The following is a 25,308-nucleotide window of genomic DNA, read 5'->3' as shown; positions in this document are numbered from 1 at the left end:
AGGGGGGCAGAAACAAGTCTCTGAAAAAGTTTTGTTCTTACTTTGCTTCAGGTGTAAGGATTTACAGAAGAGGCAAGTCATCTCCCTCTTGGAAATTGGACAATTGTTATCTATTCACTAGCAAATTGGCTTTTTGCTGATTTTATGTATCACTGTTTCACTGAATATAGATTTCAAATGCAATAGGAAGAAAACCTTTGGAAATCAAGTACAGCACTGTGACTCTACAAATCTTCACCAGTTACAGCATACCCTCCTTATAGGAATAGCCTTCATCAGCAGATAGCTGAAAAGAACAGCTTAGGTTCATGGAACAGTATGTGGGAAGTGTCTCTGCTCTTTTCATTTTAAAGACTTTGAGGCTCACATTTCATATACTGCTGCCTTTAGAATTACAGTTGTTAACTCTTGGGGACTTATCAGTGATAGGGAATTGTCAGATAGGTTTCTGATAGTAAGGCTAGAGAATTCAAAAGTATATATCCAGATGTAAGGAAATATCCATCAGAAAGACTGTGTCACTTCCAAGTGTTCATGCCGTTGAAGGAGGAAAAATATCAGAAAACCTTTGATCAGAACATTCGTTCTGAGCTCAAAAACTGGTGTGTGTGTGTGTGTGTGTGTGTGTGTGTACACTCAAGAAATGAAGAAAATCTTAGTCTTAGTAGTACAATGCCTGGCTATCAGTGTGTCAAGCTGAACTGGGAAACAGTGCTTGGGAGCAGAGTTGGTGATGCTCTAGAACTAATACAAAGTTAAAAGTTGAGACTGAGAGAGCAATTTTCTAATTAGTAGTAATGCTGAGATTCTGTTTAATTGCCTCCTCATTCAGAGGAGCAAAATGTACCTGATGTACCAATGTACAGTGCAGTGAGTGCACTCATTACCACTGTGCTTTGATATATGGATCAAAGACTTCTTGCATCTAGAGATGTAAGCTGCCATTGAAGTCTATACTAAACATCTGCTTGATCATGTGCAAATGATTGTTTTATGTTTCATGTGTTTGATGAGTGCATTTAAAGACCAAGCTTACTCAGTGTTTATTAGAATAATAATATGAATAACTGCTATAATATTGAAGTCAGCAACATGAGGACTGCTCATCAGCCTCAAAGAAAAAGTTGTATTATAGGATTGTATTATAGGAATAGAGAATGTGACTTTATGCTTCATCCATCCACATGTTAAAGTAAAATGTGGAACAATGCTACATATATTATTCCTTTGAAAAACTGAATTGAAATATGTGCAAACATTGTATTTACCATATATTTCCCCATGTATTTATCTTATTTCTGTAGAAAGAAGCCTTTGGCATCTTCCAAATTAAAGAAAAGTTAATGAGCATAAAATGTGTGAATGCTTTGTATGATAGTGTAAAATAGTTTCAGTAGTAGTAATTAGGATAAATTCAATTGCAAGTCTTTTAGAGAATAAAGATGGTATTTTATTTGAATTTTGCTAGAAACTTATCAGCTCCATGGTTTAGGAAAGAAACAGCTATTCTAACTCACCAGAGTTTTCTTTCGTACCAGACACCACCTATTTTGGTTCACCATGTAGTTTGGCCTTGCATTTTGGTTTAGCCTGATCTTCCACTAGCATTCACAGAGAGTGTGGGCAGGGGGTAGCAGAGAGCATGGGATGGCATCAATCCCTGAGTTTCCTTTGTAGTGCTCTGGTTATCAAATCTGAGCCATTTCCGTGACTTAAATAAATGAAGCCTTCTAGAGTGAACATCTTTCCTGTCACTAAAGTAACAGAGCTCTATTTTCCTTCAGCTGTGGCTTCGGGACTGCCATGTGTGAATGCCTACCCATGGGGCAGAATGCTGATACCCATTGCCCTAACCCAGAGCAGGACTGGTAGGCAGCAGGCAACCCGAATGCTACCTTGAAGCCACAAGCACAGAGTTTGTATCACCTTTGAAAATCTTGTTACAGGATGGGTTTGGTAAATGACTCTGAGGTGCTCAATGGTTTGTGACATATGCTTACCTGGTGACAGGAGAAGTGGAAAACTGATGAGCTGTGCTTAGACTGAATCTGCTGAATGTTTGGAGTAGCAAAAAATAAATCTCACCCCTATCAGTGAAGGGTTCTGCCAAGTAGCTAAGGCTTCTATTTTGTATTTTTTTCATATAATCCTGTGAAACCTCCTACCTTAGCAATAAATCTCTTTCCAGAATCTGTTATGCCTTTATTTCCACTGATATATAGCATAAGAAAACCAAAGCCATAAAAAGAGTTCTAGTATTTGCATGTACTACTATTTTTCTAGTAATTGCAAGGAAGTGGTGTGGTCAAATTTTGCAGATTGTGCTTTGAAGTCTCAAATTCCAATTATTTGTTTCTTTTCCTTGCTACATAAGCTCTTCATTATGAATGGATCAGTCAGCATCTGAAAGCTGCCTTGAGATGGCCTCTTACATTGTTCTTGGTCTGCTTTCCATTAATTTATGTGGTTTTGATTGTAGAAGAGTGAAAGTATGGCTTATGCTCTATATAGGGCACAGTGCAGACCTTTGCTGTGTCTGAGAGTGTTGTCAGTCCTGTCAGTGGACAGTGGTTAATTCTAGATCTAATGTCCTGTACCACATAGTTGGATTGCAGGTGTGTGACTTACACACAGGAGATTGCTTTGACTTTATATTGCAGAAATCTGGTTCCTCTGGTATGTAGATGCAACCAGTCTGCCCTCAGTGTGGGCAGTGATAGCATCACAGGAAGATGCTTCTAAATAACAGGACAGGAGACTGAGTGAGGAATGGTTTCTTTGATCATAATATGTCTAAATCTGGTAATGTGATCATCATGTGCCAACTGCGTATGTACAGAACTGGAAAACTGAGGTTACAATTTTTTTCTAGTGCATGAAGGAAGAACAGCTAAAATGCCCAGACAATTGTGCATCAGTGCCATCACATGTCATTCTAATGACTCCGAGTCCTATTCATTTTCTATGAAGGCATTCAGTCCCTGGCCAACATTATGTATATCACTCTATCACCTCCTACTTTTGTCTCTTGATTTTTTTTTTTTTTTTTTTTTTTTTTTTTTAGTTTGTTGTGTATCTTTAAACTTCAATATAGCCATCTTATTAATATCAGCAAGTGTTTATGAACCTTATTGTGCTTGCATACAGAAGAAAATTCTGGAGTGGATTTTCTAGCATAAACCAACTAGAAATCTAGAGGTTTTACTTGTATTTAAAACCTCCCCTGGACTGCAGTGTAAAAGCAATGCACTTAAATCCTCTAAACCATTACTATACTCCAAAGCACTATTCTGTGGGATTAGAGGCCAGTCACAAATAATCGCATATTCCTCCTTCAAAATGAAAGCTTTTTCCTTTTTCAGAAATCAGTACTCTAAAATGATCCAGAGATCAAAGGCATTGATACATCAAAAATGAGGCCAAACCTGAAGTATTGGATGAAAGTGAGTATGCCATTAAAAGGGAAGAATATTGCCTTTAACACTGCTAGCTGTATCCAATAGGGACTGCGTGCTTTCTGTGATGCCAGGATTGAGACTTCTGGAGGAGAACAAATCTTCATCCATGGACAATAGATTTCTATTTAGTATATCTTCTCTATCTGCAATACAGCCATTGTACACTCAGTAAAATACAACTTCCTGAATTTATACAATGCAGATTAATATATCAAGACATTTTCATGCCAATCATGCATTTTTCAAACAGTATAAAATAGATTTACTAAAAGTACATACACTTAGGCAATTATCTGTGAATGTTTTGTATAAATAATTCTCAAAGATGCTGTGTATTGACTTTTAAAAACCTGTCTTTAGTCTTGGCTCTAGCATCCCTGAAGACTGAATTAATTGATATAGAACTAAACCTGAATAACCATCATAATAAGTAGGCATTGATGTGATGTAGTGTTTTGGCCAAAATCAGACTGAAATTTGTGTGTTGACGAGAGTTAAGAAAGCGTTTTAAAACTGATGCTCAAAATGAAAAGAGTGAAGTAAAACAATAAAGACTCAACATAGGTTTCACCTTAGCTAGGCTCAATTGCCTTTGCTTATTAGAATGATAATTTTCAATCCTAGATCATTGGGAATTTATTTCCAAGTCTAGTGGACAGTTAACTGCTGACTGACACTTTTACTGGCTTTTCCAGGCAGAATCAAGAATTGAGTGAACTCTAGAGACTGAAGTAAATTACTGCTAATGATCCCTTTGATCAGAATTAAGATAAATTTCAGTTTCCATGTTGGATAAAGACAATATATTTTTCCAAGTTATAGTGACTGATCTGATGCTAGCTATGGCTTGGACGTCTGACAAACTCTGCTTTCATTGGAAAACAAAAGCATTAGCTTGAAATATTTATCTGGGAATGTCATGGATTCAGTGACCCCTCAATAAATCCAGGACAGGATCTGAGGATCCAGCTTGGTCTCTGTGCTGTGACTGAGCAGTAAGTCAAACAGACTCAGGAGCTTTTTCTGGCTCTAGGCAAACTGCTTGTATAATTTACCATGCCATCCTGAAGAGCATTTAATTTTTCCCTCAGTGTTAGCACAGAGGAGCTGCCTGTTCGTGAGCAGTTATTTCCATCGACCAGATATCACATCTTCCCCAGAATTGCTTAGGGAAGTTCTTGTTAGAGTTAAAAACATGCTATGGATGATCCCTAGCTGTTCTACAGTAAATATTTTGGTTTTCAGAAAACTCAGTGGCACTGCTTTACTTGCTGGTTCGGGAACAGGTCGATTGTCTCTACAGGAGCCATCATTTTACTGCTGCAGCCCACAGGTGGATTTTCAGGCAGAGCAGCCTTGGATAAGGCTCTCACAATGGACTCATCCAGGTTAGCAGTGGTTTGCAGTGTAGATCTGAATCACTTGTCTTGAGCTGCCTATTCACCACCACTGGCTATAAAGTGAGAATGGATGACCTACCAGTGCTTAAAAGGGAATTGCTATTCCAAGGCCCTGTGGTTACTGAGGATGCCTGCAGGGTACTCAGCTGCTGAGAATCGGGAGAGCTTTCAGTTCAAAGGGAGCTTGAGAAAGTTTCCATTTCATGGGGCTGACAAAATTAAACTGTTTTTTGAGAAAAAATATAGTTTTATGTTTTGTGTTTAAGAACACAATTTTTTTTTTTTTTTTTTAACCAAAACTGTACTACACCATTGTAGAGATAACAACTAATCATAGCACAAAACTCTAGAGGTGGAGCCCTGTTTATTTTTCATCAACCAGCCTTTGAAACAGCTTGTACTGCAGAAAAGCAAATGGTGCAGTGATTTTAATTACACTCTGCTCCTTTGTCTTTGTATCTCTTATCCTAGTGTTTTAATGTGTGCATATTAATGTAGTTCCATTTAACACTTGTAATTAGCAGCCACTTATATTTCAGGTGCAAGGATTTGCTCTGATTGTGCAAAGCACCAAGAGAGTTCTATTGGACCTTCAGAGGCCAGGAGTGCTACTCCATTTGCTGTTTTGAATGGTAACTGCAGAGTTCAGGAGTCAATCTGAGTCTCTTACACCAACAGCTTTCAGTAACATACTGACACAAATTCCTTTCAGTATTTTCAAGAGTCCTTGGGGATGATTGCTGCTAATCTCTTGAATTTATTGAAGAAGTCAGAAAACAGAATTCTGGTCTGTACTTGGGAATGTGGAGCTGGGCCCAGCAAATATGTTTTTGGAAAAGATATCTTGTTGTAAAGAAGGAGGGCAAGTGAGGCTCATGTAGAGTCAAACATGTCACAAAATGAATATTTAAGATTATTTTCAGATCAGTTAAAATAGGTTTTAAATATTCTTAAGAGCTTTGATGTTGTGATCAGTTCAGAGGTGAGTTTTAAATCAGAACAATGCCATGAGGTATATGTTAAGAATTTCTGAAACGCAAATTTTAGTAAGGGTTGGCTATAAGACATACCCACACAGAAAAAAAGTAGCTACTTCTGCTGTATATTTAAGAAGTTTCAAATGACAAATAACATGAATGACAACCAATGGAACAAACAAGAATAGTTTATACTAAAGATCCAATTATAATTAATTCCTGATTTGGAATATTGTATATATCTATATATTTTTAACTGCCACCTGTATTGGCATATTTGTACATTACATGCAACATTACAGAAATAAACAATCCTTCAGTGATGGTGACAGATGTAAAAATTAAAATCAGTATTTTAAAATACTTTGTCACGTAACATGGGCAAAACTAACTGGAACCGCTACATATTCCTCTTGTAGGTGACAACTTGAAGACATTACCAATGAGATTAAATATTTACTATTAGTGAAAGTAGTTTTTCCAGTTATACAGCCAGTGCTAGAAGAACTGTAATATAACTCATGCTTGGGAGAAGAATTTTAACAGGAATAAAGAATAATAGGTGAAGGACAGATATTTTCACACTTTTCTCCCATGAAATTATTCCATTTTCAGTTTGAGATAGCACAGTTGGAAATAGAACATCGAAGACGAATTATGCCACTGGACACGTTCATGTTTGTCTTTATATTGAATAATGTGTGCTCAGAAAGGAGGCATTAGAGGTGGTGCAGGTCCAGAGAAGGGTAATGAGCACAGTCAAATGTGTGACTATCTCTCACAGGGGGAATGACTGTGCGAGCTGGGGCTTCTTGGTCTGGAAAAGAAATGACTTAGGGGAAAAAGACAGAAAAATTATGAATGGTACGGAGAAGTTAGAACTCAATCCAAGAGCTATGCCACCATCTGAAAGCAAGAAGATCCTTTCTGGAATTGTCTACTTCACATAATTCCAAAAATTGCTGGAGAAAGTAGTCTTGGACCCTCTTACAACAGGTGGTGTTATGTTGGCATCAAAATATACCAATGCATCTCTAGACAAAATAGCTCAAAGAAGACAATCTCTCGGGTTGGCACAGAAGAATCAGGTGTCCTACGTGTGGCCCATAAACACTGGAAAATAAGGAAACATACAATTGACCATGCAAAATAAAGAGTGGAAGGGGAATGCTAAAAGTGGTGGAAGCAATTAACTTCCAAACATCTATAGATAATAAGCTTTTAAAAGATTTTTGGACTATTCTAATGCATATTTCTACATTCTTGGAAACTATCTGAACAGGCAGCTTGTCACTAATATCATAGGGTTATAACTGTTATTAATTAAGCTATTTTAACTTCCAAATAGAAACATGCAGTTTAACTTACCAATTTTATCCTTAGTATGAGCAACCTCTCAAAACATATTAGCATATTTGAGTTTTATGTGTGCCTCAGCATTTCTGCAGGTTAATAATGTCCTGAAGGCTACAGGATTTCCTTTTGGTTTCAGAATTACATATGCATTATTGCAAATGAGTTCTGCCACAAAGGAATTCATAATGAAAACATCAGAGGGAATTAAAGTGCTTCTTATAATACTTGAGCTTGCTCCATTAATCTGAGGGCAGAATGAATTGAGTCATTATGTTCTCAGATGATATTAAGGACCAAACGGGCAGCCCTGTCCCAGCTTGATGTTTTTTCTGCTGTAAATATATTTTTGCTGGGGGAGTGGGTCAGGTCCGGGGGCAGAAAATCCATCGTGGGTAATTGAAGTCCCTGAATAATATTTTAACTTAAGCTTTAATCTTTATGCATGGGGACAGCAGGTCACTGTTAACTAGCAAGAGAAGCGAAAATATTAAGAATGTACACAGTGCATTACTTTGAGGGGAGAGTGAAGACATAAATATCTCTTGCTGTAGAATCGTTACGCTTTAAAGAGCCATCTTCTCATATTGATGTGCATGACTTCATTGCAAATTCATTGGCATCTGAAGGTATCTGAAAAGCATAAGGTAGCATAATATTTATAATTACAATGTATTTATAATAACAATGTAATGTTACTTGTAATCAGCAAGGAGATGAACACAGTGCTATCTTTAATTAAGCCAGCTGATCCATTTGGATAAGAACAGAAAAGCTTTCAAGCTAACATAGGAGCAATAGATTTGAAATGGCATGTATTAAAGAAATTAATAAAGTACTTCTTCCATGGTGCTCTACATGTGTCATTGGGAGATTTGAGTGAATTTTAATTATTTAATGAAGACACTTTTAGATGTCTTGTATTCGAAGATGTTTTGCAAAAGAAAGGTCACACAACCCACTCAAATAATATTTTTGGTTTTAAGCAAACTGTTCTCATGCTTGAAGTAACTCTTACATTTTCATGAGGACTAAGGTATGTTTATGTTGGGTACTGTAAGCAGATGCAATTCTGAACTACTTGTTCTTCAGGTGGATGTGAACTCACTTTCTCTGCTACAAGATGGAAAATCTGTGCAGCTTAAGCTGAATGATACAACGTATGGATTGTACCATACTGGAAAGCTGGATTGATTTGTCTGTAGTTTGGGCTCTGCTTTTTGAGTTGGGGTTGTGTGGTATTCCAAGAAGGAACTTGGAGATACTTGGAAGTCCTTTCTTTTCCATTCTCTGGCATTCAGAATAGCCAAGTCAACTTCTTACTTATGGCAATAAAACAAAAATATGATATTTAAAAGAAGAAATCAGCTCCTCTTTTTAATAATGTTCAGACTGAGAGATTTTCAATTTGTTAATATAATAATGAGGTTAGACAATTTACCATTTTCATTCAGACTTAATTTTGGGATTCCCTTCAAATCACAAATTCCAGGAATTTGGACTTGCATGTCATAAGACACACTGCCAGTGAAAACTATAAGAGCTAATTTTAAATATCAGTCATCCTTATGGAAGTGACACTTTTTTGAATACAGCTATACAATAGAAAAATCTTTGAGAATGTGAGATCTAAATTCATAGGAAATTTTGTAATTTCAAAGCAGGAAACATAAAAAGGCACCTGGGATGTTTGCTGTACACTGAACTACAGAGAAACCAACTTATAGTCTGTTTCATAAGAAAACTCCTGTCTTTCTAAATCTTTCCCTTCTGCTCTTTTGCCTTCTTCTTGCTTTTGTCGTCGTCTGCATGTTTTTCTTTCTCTGCCTTTACCTTTCTTCCTCCTTTACCTTTTTTACACACATCTCTCTTTTTTGCTTTACCTACTTTTTTTTTGTGTTCCCTCTTACTGACTGCTAAAGTCTGTGCATCAATCTTTGCAGCCACTACTTGTGTGCCTCTTGCAGCCAATGGCAGTAGTTCTGCATCCACCATTTGCTGTGCTCTACTCCAGTCAAGGCAAACAGAAAAGATGGCCTTGAAAGCACCATAGCAGTAACCAGTCTAATCCCAGAGGCTGTATTTGAATTGTTTGCTATAAAATCAACACTGCAGATCAGTATAAGAAATTCATACCTCCTAGTATTCAGATCTTGCTTTCCTCCTAGAATAATGAAGGAGAAGGATGACGTTTCAAGCACACACGATGTTCTTCTAACTCAAGTGTAATGTTACCACTTTCACTGACTTTGTAGGGAGACTGAAGCCGGAAGCACGTGCTGTCTGAATCGTTAGCTGCTCTTAGGCTTCTGTCTCAGACTAGGAGGGATGAGGCTGATGCGGAACCAGGACTGGGGTTCTGATTTACTCCAGGGTTTTCTTACAAAACAGTGACCTTCCCAAAGGCTTCATTAAGTATGCAAGGGAGGAGAATGAGGAAAGTAGCCTTCTATTTCAGTAATTAATAATGCTTCTTGTGTGTATTGATTTAAACCAGCATTCTTTTCAGGATTCAGTAATGATTTTCCTTCCGTCCAAAAACAGAAAATATTTAATTGCCTTACAAAATATCAAGAGGGTTTTCTGGGATTCTGATGTCGTGAACTGACAGGCTTTCAGCTGCCTTTGAACTCATGCAGAATTGAGCTTTACTGGCAGTGCTCAGGAACATGTGGGCAGGCTGGATGAGAACTTGTCATGTGCTCCTTCACAGCTTGCTTTTAGTTGCTGCTAGCTTTTGGTTCCCTCTCCCATTCCTATGCCTCCAACAAGTCTGTGCCATTTCATTTCCACTTTTCAACTGAAAATGCCTCATTAAGTATGCTTCTATTTTTTTCTTGATTCTCACACAATTATCAATCATACACAAAAGCCTCAGTTTGGGACTGCCTTTCACCTGTTATCTATTTATGCCAGCCATGTGCAAACTTTGAAGATGCAGTTACAAATCCATGGCCAGGCATCTGGATAGCTGTCAAGAAGGGAGCTGGTTTTGTCTGCCAACTTTGGCACTGCCAGCTGTACTGCTGAATGTCCACAAAACCCAGCCCAAGCCAAACAAAGCCAACATCCCCCAAGCATCCACTTTTTTTTTTTGAGTCTTCCTGTACTCAGAAGAGGAAGGAATTAAGTTTTCTGTTTAAACTCTCAGAGGAAAATGAAAATATTCCAAGCCGCATTTAGAGTGGAAAGCTTTTGTGCAAAACAGTTTTGGAACTGCTGGGAGATCTGAAAGCATAGCAAGATCTTGAAGTGAAGCTGAGAAGAAGTAATGAGAAGGCAGACAGTTGCAATAAAGCAGAAGTTATTGAAATGCAATCTTACTATAATTCTGTTACTGAGTCAAAATTCTAGCTGATTTTCATAGTTTTTTTTTCCCCCAAACTGTAAACAATGAAACAGTTATCCCGGAACAACCCTTGAAAAAAAAATAATAATCTTGGTTATTTTCCCTTAAGGCTAGGGGCCATCATTGCTAAGCTGTCCATTGGCTCCAGAATGTAGCATTTCAGTCATCAGCAATCTGGCAGGTATTTTGTCCCTTATATTGATCCAAGAACTATATGCCGGGCTGTTTGCGCCATCTGTCACACCAGAGTCAGGAGGGGGGACAAAAGGTGGCCAGCTGGTACTATCAGTCTGCAACACTGTTTTAAGGGAGAAATACCAGAACCTGTGTCAAAAAGCAGTGAAAACAGAGTGACTCGGTGGTGAAAACAACTGCATTTCAGATGCAGTAGCTCATCTTTTCTATCGTTGTCTTTATGGTTATTACAAATAGACTTCTAAGAATGAAAAAGGTCATGGGGTGCCTAAAATGAATATAATCAGTCTTCATTATGCATACTTTTGCTTTTCCAAGGAAAGCAAAGTTGCCTAAAATGACTAGTGATAAAAAAAACTGATCTGTAATGAAGCCTTCAGCTGCAGAGAACTGGAATCAAAATGCAGTAGAGAGTATTTCTGGATTGATTTTTGCCATAAAACATTGTAACCAGCAAAGCATTCAAAGCTGGCCGGGTACTGACCTCTGTTATTCTGCCCTTCCTAGCAGGTTTGTCTTTGGTAAAAAGCTATTTCACAGTCTTATGAATCTGTTGGCACGAATGTAATGCATAACCCAGTGGCACGTTGCTTGGAAAGAATTCTTGCGTATCCAATGCAAGTCAACCAGTATTCAACTGTGCGGTGGTCAGCCAGGCTATCAGGCAGTGTTTCAGTCACACCCACAAATCAACCAAGAAAGATATTAGGAAGCACACAGAGCTGCACATTAAAGATTTTGGAAAAGAGTGTGCTATAGTAAATGCTCTTCAGAAGTTACCACTCCATTTTGAAATTTACAGCCAGTCTATACCTTCTGGATTAGAAGCTGTGCCAACATAACATATGCAGCTGAGGATTGTGCTTGTATTACTTGTTTTGCAAAGTGTTGCAATTTGGTTTTGACAGACTTCAATGATAACTGCAGCGCTGAAAATAGAATCATGGCTCATCAGAAGATAGTCACTTTGCATATGAGGCCTGTGTAATGCAGAGTGAAGACTAGAAAGAAAAATAACTTGTTGAAAATGAGGGGAAGCAAAGCAGACTGCTTCTGGCATTTAAAGATGAAGGCTTGGCTGCCATATGGGGACGCTTAAAGCCGGGGACTTTTGCTCTATGGGCAATGCTGAAATTCCTTCCAAGAGTAAGGTGTTCTATTAAAAATATGACCTTATTATGAGAAAAATCAATGCATTCTGAAGAAAGCTGTGATTTTGATTAAAATAGTATTTTATGATACAGTAAAATATACTGAAATAGTTTTGACTATAAAACTACTCTTTCTATTCACCAGAGGAGCAAATCTTTCTGCTCAAATGCTGCTGTTGTTGAGGGACCAGTGGTCCCTCAACACAACTTGAGAGCTCTCTTTGCATTTTAAGGTATAACAACCTGCCTCCTATGTGATCCTGAACAGAAGGCAATAGGTTTCCTATGAGGTGAATTTCATTTTGTGTCATTCCAGGAACACAAGGCAGCTTTCTCCTGGGGCAGTCTTTGGAAAGCAGTACTGTTTTTCTCTTTGACTTTGGGCATCGTTGCAGTTAGAATTAAACACATAAACAGGGATGCTGTGCAAAAGAATATGTGAAGGCTAGCTCAAGTTTTGTGGGTTAGGTTATAGTTAAAGTATTGCTGCCAAGCAGAGATACACTTATCATGAATGTACTTTGCCTTTTTATTTATCATATCAATATTCAGATGAATCCATCATCCAAACTAATGCCTGCTTTCTTCAGTTTGAATCTCAGAACAGATGAACATTTTTCATCCTTGTCAATAAGAAAATTACCTATGTCACCCTTGATATTGAAATGAAAGTCAATTATGTTGCCCTTGATAGCCAAATGAACTGTCTAATATAAAGATTACACATAGTATGGTCTTTTAGAGTTATCAGAAATGATCTACTATTTTATATGATAGATGAGTTATTAAAAGAAGTCAGGTGGAGAGCTGAGAAATCTTTTGGTTAAGTTAAATAGAGAGTTTCATTAGTAATTTATTTAATCTAGGAAGAAAATTGTAACTAAAAATTGTAAGGAAATGGAGAAAGGCTTAGCTCAAACTCTTCACAAATTATTACTTTCACCCAATGCAGATGAGCAAGAGCATAGGCTGAAGTTTTAGAGGATAGTCTTCTCAGGATGTTAAAGCAGGAATTAGTGTGTATATATATATGTATATATATATATATATATGTATATGTATATGTACGTATACTACAAGTATTGGATTAAAAAGAGGTAGAACCATTATTTTGTGTCTCAAAGGGTCGAGCAAAAAGAACACTGCTTTCTGGTGCATTTCATCAGTGCCAAAAGGGACGTGTATAGCACAGGTGCAGTAAGATCAGGTTCTGCTCTGAGATACTACCGGTTGAGAAAGGTGCAACAGGTGATGCAGTTACATTCTGGTCACCTCCTCATGGTATTGCATGGGCTCAGAACTCCATGAGTGGGATACCTTACAGAGTATGAAAATTTATTCAGATTTGTGCACACAGTGCACATTTAAATTGTACTAGATGTCCTAGTAAAAAAAAAGAGTCCGCAATTTTCATGGGAGACAGAACTGTTATGTGGAAGGAACATAGACCATCTTTCAGAAAGTGCTTAATAAGAAGTATATATGCATCAGTGTTTTTCTTGTGTTTATTTGGCTTTCTGTGTAAGAGAAATACTATTCATTTTGTTAGAAGAAAGGAAATGTCAAACTTTTGAGTTCTTGGCCTTTCAGCAGGTGAGCTCACCAGTGTAGAGAAGAGGTCAGCAAGCTGAACTTGGTAAGGACATTAATAATTCGGAATGCTTTGAGTTAGCATAATTTACTTCATCAGTTAGATCATGTCACAGTCCTGTAGCTTTTAAGTCCTGAAACATCATGGTCATTTGCTAGCACTTCTCCCAGTGCCGGCTGGAGGACCACGAGGATAATATCAGTTCAAAGCAAACTCAGGTGCTTTAAAATGAAAACAGAAATCATTTTTAATGCTTTTTGCGGAACAAGGAAGGAATGCAAGCAGATAAGTGGGATGTGATATTAATAAATAAAAATACTTGAATTATCTCTCTGAGCCAGTGAGGAAAATTGTTCATAGCTTTATTTATATAGTTTTGGTATGGAGATTTTCTGTGGTGGGATCTTGGGCTATAACAGAGCTTCCCAAGGCTTTCTAATAACGTGAAAAACTAACTGCCAGCAAAGAATTTAGAAGGAGCAAAGGACTCCACAACAAATGCATTAGTTTATCTCTGCAAAAGTGAAATCCTAATGATACCATTTACAAGAACAGAACAGTAAGTTCTGTTCCACTTACCAGCAACTATTTATTATTACAGCTATTATTTTTCAAGGTAATTTTCATGTATTTCAAGAACAATCTAGATGAAGAACAAATGCAGCTTTAAAATATACGTTCATATCTTCAGTATCTGTCCTACTGACTTGCAGCTAGTAGAGCTCCTTATTGGGCTTATGTGTTGATTCCCTAGTCTATTTTCCACGAGTCCCTCATTTAAGGTTCCTTGAGAAGCCCTACTGGTGCTCCTGGGTAGCCTGTTCTGTGAGGTTTGGAGGCTGTATCTGCCTCTTTGCTAGAGTGGGCTAATGTCTGGCTGCGGTGAGATGTGGTAGAGAGTGTGAGAGAACTCAGCTTTCTGTGTTCCTGCAGAGTCCTGAGGTAACCCCTTGTATGGTCTTGGATGTGTTGCAAGGTTGGCTCTCACCTCTCCTTTCCAGAGATAACCCCAATGACTCTCTTCTCCATTCCCAAATCTGTGAAGTGCGCGTGCCCAAAAGCCTTTGTAGCAATTATTTCTAGCAGCGCAAATGGAGTCTTATCTAACAAGGCACCTCAGTTCAGACCTGCTTTAATGCTGCTGTTCCAGATTTCCTTCAGCATACTCGCTCGCAGTACAAATTTTGATGAAAATTTGGTGATTCAGAAAAGCAGATCGAATACGTTTTCCCCTGCGTCTTATGCCATGGCCTAAGGATGTGTTTTCAGCAGCGATATGATAGTACCCACTGAGACACATGTCTATAAATCTCAACACAATTTCTCCTTCAGAGCTTACTATTTTACACAACTGTAAATGTGCCTCTATGCTGTGGGTGCCTACTGGGATGCCATCAATTATAATAGTAGCAGAAAAACTGAGAATGTAACGTGTTGCTCAGATATCTTAAGTATTAAGTTTGCACATGATGCCTTACCTCTTGTATTTAGAAATCATAACTTCTGATCCAGGAATGGTGATATTCATGGGCTATTGGTCTTGTTTGTCATTTAAGGTAATTAGGGAACATGGTTACTCGTTATTCCTTCACTTGTTCAGATGGCTTGGACAAAGAGAGTTTTTTCATTTCTCAGTAGTTTGTATTAAAGCATCTGTCCATGTTGCACTGAAGTAAAAGAGTAATATGAATGTGAAGGTAAGCCCTCACATTTCATACACACATTGTTAGGACTGGCTTTCAAAATTCCCTGATACACAATGTGCTGTGTGTTGATGAGGCAGGCTCAGTGAGTTACCTTTCCCTTAATAACTGTGCCAGTGTTTTCCCTGATATGTTGGGCGTAGCATTTGCCCTGTTCACATTTATATAAGAACTGAGATCTCCTGAGTTAGCTTTGCGGGTTCTATACTAAATGATTATGACTGAATGCATAGCAATTGCCCTTTGATATTCTCTTGGTAATACTGAAAAGGGGAAGGAAAGCTTGTTTATGTGCTGTGCAATTTTTTCTGTGCTTAGAATGTCACATTATTGCAATGGAAAGCCGGCAACAGAAAGTACATTCTCAACAAAGCAGGAGTTAACACCAAATCTTAAAGTAAGGCAGATTGTTTGAGGCAAACTCAGTAAACATTTATATTGTGCTCATTCTGAAGTCAGGAGCAATTTTTAATATCTGACATTGGCTAAATTAGGCAGTTCTCCATTACTGCCTGGGAAAGTAAAAGCACAATTGCTACCTGAGTCGGGTGAAATTGACTGAGTTGTGATATTTAACACATACAGAATGAACAAGCTAAAACTGATAAAAAGTAGACTGAAACTTTCTGCTTTCTCTCCCTTTACTTGTCTAGGAGAACTAGGTAATTGATATAAGTAGTTATTGTGGTGGTTTGGATACCACACTCTGTATAATGTTTCTCTGTAAAATTTGTGTATTCTAGTCATAGTTCACTACAAAAGTATTGACTGAAATCAACCTGATTCCCTATAGCTATTCAACAAAAGGGGTTAGACCTTATCAGCATCTGGATACCAATTTTAGGACTTAGATATGCCAAAAGAAAATATAATTCTGGAGTACCAGGACTACAGCAGCCTCCTCCAAGGGGGCACATCATTATTGTATGGGTTCAGAAAACAGAGGTTTTGAGTGACAGCTAGGTAATTTGACTTGTTCTTTGTTGTTAAGGGGTTTCCTCCTCACCCGATGTTCCAGACTTGTCAGGTGTAAATGTGACAGTTGATAAGAGACAATTGTCCCATAGGCTAGCTCTAGTCTGCAAAGCATGGACACACCTATGAAATCCAATCTCTGGATATAAAAATAGGAGATTCAAGAATAGTATTGAAACTTCTGCTCTACGGGGAATCAGTAAATAGATGTCTTTCAGCCTGAAAACAATTATTACATGCATATTCATGTTCATTCAGATTCTCTTTGAAAGTGCATGATCAGTAATTTTGTTTTTAACAGCATCTGAAAAGATGTGATGAAAGGAAATCTCAGTAAAACCATTCCACTCAAATCATCATCCTTGGTAGCTTTCCTACTGGTGTCCTCAACAATCTTTTCCCAGATCAAAGGATAGTATGGTGACACTGGGTACCTACAAGCCCTGCTCCAAAAGTAATGCCTCCTATTTTGTTACACTGGCCCATGCTGTCAGAGGTGGATGTTGGTGGTATGGCAGTAAAAATTGAGTTTTCCCACCAACATTCCATTACATCTTATTGCCATGCAACAGATGGCAGCAGAGATGCACTCTGACAAAGATGCACTCTGACACCTCTTTGTCCTGGTGACCTGGAAGTGTGTATGAAGCAAAGATTTGTCATTTAATTACTCCGTGTGGAAAAACTGGCGTTCATTGACAGTTACTGAATGTTTATGGAGACCAAACAGTGGATGAGAGCACAGTGAAATGGTGCATAGTACATTTCAGCAATGGCAATAGCAGCATTAAGGACCATCCATGTTCTGGATGGCCATGCTGATTTTTACAAGTGCAGCATGCAGGTTCTTGTTCATTGCTGGTAAAAGTGCGTAGCTAATGGTGGTGGATATGTCAAAAAATAGTGCTTTATAGCTGAGAATTTGCTCTCTTAAATAAAGTTATTGTGATCTCTGTGGAAATAAATGGAATCTCATGGAAATAAATAGAAGGCATTACTTTAGAAGTGACTTACGTATGTATTAAAGCTGGAAGAATAATCTAAAGGGAAAAAATTATTTGTCATATTGATCTGCTCTCCTACCTTTTTGTCTGTTTTGTCTATTTAGAAAGAAAGGTCTTTTGTCACATCCTGACCAGAGTAAAGTCAATAGTAAGGTGTTGATACATGTTGATAGACTCCACTAAACCCTGGGGATTTTCACTTAGCTGCTTTACGCATCCTTGATATTTAAGAAGCAAAATTTACCAATTATTTAAACAAGAATACAGGAATGATCAAATAGTTCTGTAAGCACTGGAAGGAATAAGTTTGGTTTGGGCCCGTGGTCCATTCTCCAGTGCCTAATAAGAGGCTATTGTACATCTCTGACTTTCCTTTATGCTTCATTTTCAGACTTTTTTCATGAGGCTAGTGGAAAGACAGTATCTTAGAGGCATTTTCCCCTTTGCAAGTTTTGCTCAAGTTACCTTATAAGAATGTATGAGAGGAAAGGCAGGAAACATAGGGAAATAAAGTGCATAAGCCACAGAATCCTGGAAAACTGTTTAAAATTACTTAAAATTTTTTGGAAAAATTTCAATTGGTTGCTCTTTATGTCTGTATCACTTTAGAGTGTATTTAGTATTATTCTCAACAGGGAATTTTAATAGATCCTTCATTTTCTCTAGCAGCAGTTTTATAATACGTGACATTGTGAAATCTAATAAACATGTATTTCTTCACTTAGCTTCCTCTAACACAAATTAGTAAGGAGGTTTGCCACAGGCTATCAGAAACCAAAGAGGGAAGCCAAAGAGAAGGACTGAGGGAGAACAGGTTATCTCCCCAGTTCCTGTTGCTTGTCCTTTAGATGCAGCAAATAACAGAACGGAGAGATCATACCTGTATTTTACACAGATATCTGTATGGCTAAAAATGGCTCAAAGAGGCTTTCTAACTGTGCAGAAATATATGCTCCTTAGATTTAGAGGAGGATGTTTTGTGAAATCAGAGCTTGAGAAAATGTAGGGTGTATTCTATGCTTTTCCTGAGCGTCCTAAAATAAAGCAGGAAATAATTAAGGAATGAATTCAAGGTTCTTTGAAACAGAACAGGTATCACATACAGAGAAAATGAAGCTTCATAATGAATTGCTTAAAGATCTCATGTTTAAAGACCTTTTGTAGAAATGGAGAGAGCAGCTAACAGAAGACTACCAATCTCTATTATCCACATTGTACCCAGTTAGTCCAAGGATGTCTAAACTGCTAAGCTTCGTGAAATTCTGTTATCTGTCTTCATCAGAAAGACAAGTTTGCAAAATTTGAACTGATTACTTGTGTATATTTTGAACACTCAATTCCTGTTAACATCAGTAAGCATATTCAGCAGAATCAGGTTAATGGGAAATCAGAAGAAGCTGCCATGCTTCTTGGAATGTCTAGGAATTATTTGTACTTTTGATATTGATAATTTTCTGAAAATTATGATGCTTCTTGGGCATGAGTTTGTATTACATCCCAACAGCAAAAAGATGGAAGTAATTTCAAAGTGTTATATCCAATAACATGGTACTGAAAAGCCCTGAGGTACTGATCAAAACATGCAAGAGAATGAAGGATAGACTTGGGAATGATTTTGTGACACATCAGCTTTATGGGAACAACAGATCAGATGGCAATAAATGTCTGAAACATCCTCACACTGAAAGCAATTACTAGACTTCAGTGCTTGATTACAATAATATATCCATAAAATCAGCAATCTATGATGAAATTTTCTTGTACTAGGATGCAGTCTTTTCTCCATGTGAACAGTTTTAGAGCAATAGGAGCAATGGAAGTTTTGCTGGTTTAGCAATGGAAGATTCTCCTAAAGACTCAATTTTAATACCTCATTAATGTACTTGAACTTTATTGTTAGCCCTGAAGAGATCAGGCACTTGGCCTGATCTTTGAAGGTCCTTTCCAAATGTTCTTTTCCTCTTTCTGTTCTCTGCTGCTAAGTAGGTCTGAATTCCTACAGCCTAATAGTAGATATCTCAATGAATCTCCTAGATTTGAAAAGTGTAATTTGGCTGCCAGCACCCAAGAGCCCAAAATAAAGGCCTTCCAGGGATCAAGAACTTCATCTGACTCTGAAGCAGTCCTATAAGAACCTAAAGCAAAATTTAAATATAGGCAGCTGATACCTTCTTCATGACTTTGTCAAACTGATTCCAGCCTTATGTGCGATGAGCAAACCTGACATCCAAAATCATGCACTGAAAAAAACTTGTTAGCTTTCACAGATCAAACGTGTTTGTGGTTATATTCCTTCAGTTGACCCTGACCCTCTTTCTCTGCTGATTTGTGAGCACATTTCAGCTTCACTGCTTCTTGCATAAACTGCCCATTCACTCGTTCCAGTGCATGTATGGATCTGCTTCCCTGCTGCCTGCAGCATAAGATCTCTAATCTTATAAACCAGAAAAAATCTTCAGCAAGTGCTGTTTTAATCTGTTGACTCCTATTCCTACCAGGGTAACATCTGAGTAAATATAATCTGAAAGCAATACCTGACTGGAATACCTGTCATCTTTCTTGTCTTGATGTCAACATCAATAAGAACAGCTCTCTTTAGTGTATTGTAAAAATACTATTTTAGATCAGTCCAGGGAGATCTGACTCAAGATCATGGATGAGGTTGATTCAGTGTAAGCTGTTTTTGCCTTTTTTTTTTTTTTTGTCTTAAGTATATTGATGGGCCAAACATACTGGAATAAGACTTAGTTTCCCACATTTGACAATTTTTACCAGATATTTTTGGAAACCTTAACTATTTGTAGTTTTCATAGAATCATAGAATGGTTTTTGTTGGAAGAGACTTGAAAGATCTTCATTCACCTAGTTCCAAACCCCCTGCCATGGTCAGGGACACTTCCAGCTAGATTATATTGCTCAAAGCCCCAAACCACCTGGCCTTGAACATTTCCAGGGATGAGGCATTTTTAGATTCTCTGTTCCAGTGCCTCACCACCCTCCTAGAAAAGAATTTCTTCCTTATACTTAATTTAAACCTACCCTCTTTTTTGTTTAAAACCATTACCTCTTTCTGCAGTGCCACAGTTTAAGACTGACCACACAACCGATAAAACTCATTCTAGGTGAATATGACAGGGCTGTCCTGAATTTTCCTCCCTATAGAACAAAGACTGTGGTCCTGTGGATGTCGAGTGACAAAATGTGGAAAAAACACCTTGCACAGTCTGTCATTTTTGCAGACACTCACTTGAAAATGTCTGTCATCACCTAAAGCCGGGAGCTGGGCTCACAACCAGTACCATAGCTCAGGGTTGCCTTAGAACTCAGTGTTTTCCTGGTCGGAGTTATATTTAAGTTCAGGAGTTTTAGATAGTTAGTGACTTTAACATTCAAAGACTGTCAGTATTCAGTAGAGAATACATTGTTAACATTTCTTGAAGTTTGTTGAAAAGATCATTTTTTCAGTTACTTTAATAAAAAGCCTCTCTAAAAGGGATATGTATTTTAAATTATATCTTTTTCTTTCAAGTTATAGGAAGAAACTGGAACTAATTTTCTTTTACGTTTCAGAAGCATTATCTTTTTCTTCCCGGTAGATTGGGTTTTATCATTTTCTGTTTGTTCCCACTTTTTTAGGCATCAAGATGATGATAGAAACATAATACTTAGGAAAATTATTATGCAACTGTCGACAACCTGATATACAAAATAATAAATCCTTCAAAATCAGAGAAGATCCAGAATCAATCTAAATTATCTTTTTGCTAAGGGTAGCTCTCTGGAGGAATGGAATTACATGTAAACTGTAATTCCAGTTCCACTTCTGTTTCACTGCCTGATTTGCAGCTGAAATTGTCTGGAAAAGTTTAGATATGGTAGGAGTAATCAAACAGAACTGCATGGTCTTATTTGGACTGCAGATTGAAGCTTTTAAACATTTTTCCATGGTAGCTCTAAGTCTTGTGGTCAGTAACCATGTAATATACTGGATGCCAATAATGTCAAATATCTCACATAGAGTTCTGATGGTATTTCAGAATAAGGGACAACAGTACCTTTGCAATTTAGGCTCAAAAGACAGGCAGTGTTAATGAACATGGCTGGAACAAAAACTGGTACACATTTACTTGCTTAGTAAAATAACCCAAATTGTCTTGCACAAAATTGGTACAGTCCCCTCATCCAATTAAAACAGTTTTTTGCTATAGGAGTTACAGAGGAACAATTCAGTGAGCAGATACTCATCCCACACTATTTTGTCTCCTTATACAATCAGCAGACTAATCCCAGCAGTTTTCACTGTCTCTATTAAAACTGCAGGAAATATGAATGCAAAGTAGTTGACAGAATTTCACAGGAATTTATGTAGGATAAGTAGAAAACTATTTGAAATATCCCAGAATTACTTATGAATTAGAAATGTCTCTTTTTGTGCTTGCAAAGCACTGATTGCATAAACTGCAGAGTCATCCCTCTGGTGGTCTACATGCTCTACTTCATTTTCTCATTGTGATACCTGTAGTATATCTAGTGATATGGTGGATTTTTATATTTAAGTACTTAAATTCAGAGATTGGATTATTAATTTTTTTTTCAGAACAGCCTCTCTGAAAGTTCAAAATTCACTAAGAGTTCTTTTAAGCAACTTATGTGGCTAGAATTCATGGCAAAAACGGTGGAATAGGAATGGTGTATATCTCAGCAATCTCCTTACTTTCTAAATTCAAGAGTTGCACTGTTCTCAGTGTATTTTGGAAAGTTACTGCAAATGTAGTTTTGTTACCTGTGAGATGAGTTGGAAGAAATATCTCAAAAAAATCTCAGAATATTTTAAAGGAAATTTTAGTCCTAGTAGGGCCAGTCAAGGGGTGTAGCAGTCTCACTAGATTTGCTCCATTTGAGTCAATGGAGAGCATCCTTTTGGCTTTAAGTAGAAATTAGATTAGTTGAATTTGTGAAGCAATTGTGTTCAGTGTGCATTAGGAATAGGAAGATCTCAAGACTATCCCCTTTTCAAAGAAATCAAGTCTCTGTACCTTGGCTTCAGATTGCATATTGAAAGAGAGAGAATTTTTTCTTTTCTATTGAATTCAGGTAGTCTGTGTATATTGTACTGAATGGAGAGAAAAAAAAATATGTTCCACAACAGAAGGCTGATAAAATCGATAATGTCACCCTTACCTTCAGAATGCAGTAAGCTGAAATATTTGAGAGTAGGAATTAAACTTGCACAGTGCTTTCAAATTACTGATATTTTAATCTTTTCTCTTATAGCTTTTATTCATGTATACATGAGGACTTGAAGACAAATTCAGAAAAAAATAGATTGTGGTGTTGAAATGAGCAGCTCCAGCTTTTGTTTTGTAAAAGAACAAAGAAGCAAAAATATATGTACAGGCAGACTTTTCAAAATGTATCTCCATGGTAAAAAGACACATACTGTAATATCTGCAGCAAGAATAGCACCTTTTCTTTTCACCTCTGTTTCACAAAGTCTGCGTGTGAACTTCTTTTCTGTCTTGCCTCTGAGACAGCCTTCTAATTTAGCCAACCTTTCATTTACAGATGTGGTCTGAGTATGAAGTTCAGCCTATTTCCAAGCTCCTCGAGGGCTCAGAGGCAATCAAATCCATCTTTAAATGAAAATGATGAACATAGTCCAAAGCCATATATACTTCTAATGTCATCAACTTCTGTTTTGCCTGCCTGCTCCCTGTCTGTGAAAGAGCCATACATCACTCAGCAATCTCAGAGCTTAAGGTCTGAATTTTATCGCTGTCTTTTTTGTAGTGAATGTATATGTATATGTGTGTGTGTGTGTATTTATCTTTCTGGTTCACTGAGCTTAGAGGTGTGTCACTGTATTGAGGTTAAAGGGCGAAGTTTTGGTAGTGAGGGGGCTGCAGGAACCAGGGGTTGCCCCATGTCTGGCAAAACCCAGAGTTCCCGGCAGCTGGGAGAGAGGACTGAGAAACAGAGAGAAGCAGCCCTGAAGGTACCAAGGTCCATGCAGAAGGAGGGCAGGAGCTGCTCCAGGCATTGAGCAGAAGTTCCCTGCAGCCCAGGAGTGGTACCATGGGTACCACAAGGAGCAGATTTCCACGTGCAGCCATGGAGGAGCCCATGCAGCAGCACTGGATGAGGCCTGAAGGAGCCGCAGCCCACAAAGAACCACCACAGGAACAGGCCCAGGCCGGAGCTGCAGGTTGTGGGGAGCAGCCTGTGGTGGGGCAGGAGGGCTGGGGGACCTGCTGCCTGTGGGGGCAGTGCTGGAGCAGTGCCTGAAGGGCGGACACTGTGGTATGGAGCTGTGTTGGAGCAGTGCTTGGAGAGCTGCAGCCTCTGGGAAGCCCGTGGCAATCAGCGCAGAAAGGATGCTATGGTGTGGAAGGGACCCTTGGTGGAGCAGGGGCAGACAGGTGTTGTGGGCTGCCCACAGCCTCGTTTCCATGTGCTGCTCAGGAGACGAGGTAGGTAAGAGGGGATGAATGGGGGAAGGTGGTATTTGCTTTTAGTTTCTTGCTACGTAAGTCTGTTACTAGTTTGCAGTAAATCACATTAATCTCTCTTTTGCTAATTTTCTCCATGACAGTAATTGGCGAGGATCTCCTTGGCTTGTGTTGGCAACCCAAGGGCTTTTTTCATTGTGCTTGTCCCCCTTGACTCTTTGAGGAGGCAGAGTGAGAACAACATGGGCGAGCTGAGCTGCTTACCAGTGTGAAACTGCCTTAGTCTTCCTGTGAAAGCATCGCTGCTTTCTGTAATTGCCAGCACAGAAAGGCCTTACTACCTGTATTGAAATTTTCCTGTTATTTAAAGGACATTTGTTGCCTTAAGAAATACATCTATCTGTCACAAACACCTCAGCATTTTACCTGTTGTTACAGAGGTGTAATGCAACATGGAGAGAACATAGAAGACCAGAGCCTTTGCCCTGTGTTATTCAGGGACGTAGGGTGCAGATAGAGCTGTATTGTAGTGTATCTTTTTATGTCTCAGCTCGATCCATCTTTGTTACCAGTTCCACTAAGCAATCCAGAAGTCACAACTCTTGCAGTGAATTGTGACATATGAACTTATTCTTTTTACAGTAAGACTTTGAAAAGTCTTTAGTGTTATAGTCAACTATAAGCAAATTAGCTCACATGGAGATTACAGTGCCAGCGGGAGAGAAAATGGGGAAAGCTCTGTAGGTCTGTGTGTGTTTTGGAAATCATAACTTGACTATAATATTATACAGCCCTTAAAAAGCATTAAAAGTGAATAGTTTGAGGGCAGTCAGTTACGTACTCAGAATGATTCAGTGTCTTCAAAATTATAGTGTTAGGCGTGTTTATCCAAAGGAGTGATCTGATGGGATAACTGGATGAAAATTCCTTAAGTGCTTTATAATGGCTGTGGCTTGCAGAGTAAATCATACACATTTTAAAGTTAAAAATAAATTCAGCTCATGTTGCTAAAGAAAATACCGCTATTGTAGTTTTGGGAGATGTGTGTCCCCATTATCATGCTTAAATCTAAGCATCAATAATAACCTAGACAATAATTCTGTTTTCCCAATGTAATTCTGAGCATTTTGAAACTGCTGCAGCTGATAAATAATTTAAATCCTTATTTATTTATATTAACTATTTATTTTTATAAATGACATAAAGAAATAATGAAGTTTTTTAGTGTTTCATTTTTAACATATTGAAGATTGGTACTTGACCCTGAAATTTTCTTGTGGACCCACAGCAGGAAGAAGTGTCTGTCATTTTAGAATACGTAGCTCCACAGATGAAGTTCATCTACTCACTGTAAGGTGTCAGGAAAATTAAGACAGTCTCAAAATCTCGACATGCAACAGAATGTGGGATGGAGCAACTGTAGGAATAGGCTTGAAATCCTATTGGGGACCAAATGACACAAGTGGGGTTGGTTGTATGTGGTCAGATAATAGATTCATGTCTGAAATTTTCCGAACCTGCCTCTTCAGAAAGCAGAGCCCTTGACTTTGTTTGGAGAAGTTTTGTTTTAGAAATAAAGCCCCGATTTCCAGACTCCACTGCTGTGACTTTTTATGAACTATGACTGTTCAGGCACAATGTGTAGGGTAAACTAGGAATGGGAACGAGAACCAGATATCAGATTGCCCCTCGTCTTTCTAGAG

This window comes from Tympanuchus pallidicinctus, unplaced genomic scaffold, assembly GCF_026119805.1.
Source record: "Tympanuchus pallidicinctus isolate F22 unplaced genomic scaffold, pur_lepc_1.0 scaffold3, whole genome shotgun sequence".
NCBI classification, from domain to species: Eukaryota; Metazoa; Chordata; class Aves; order Galliformes; family Phasianidae; genus Tympanuchus; species Tympanuchus pallidicinctus.
The sequence above is the reverse complement of the archived record's forward strand: the minus strand, read 5'-3'. Positions refer to the sequence as shown.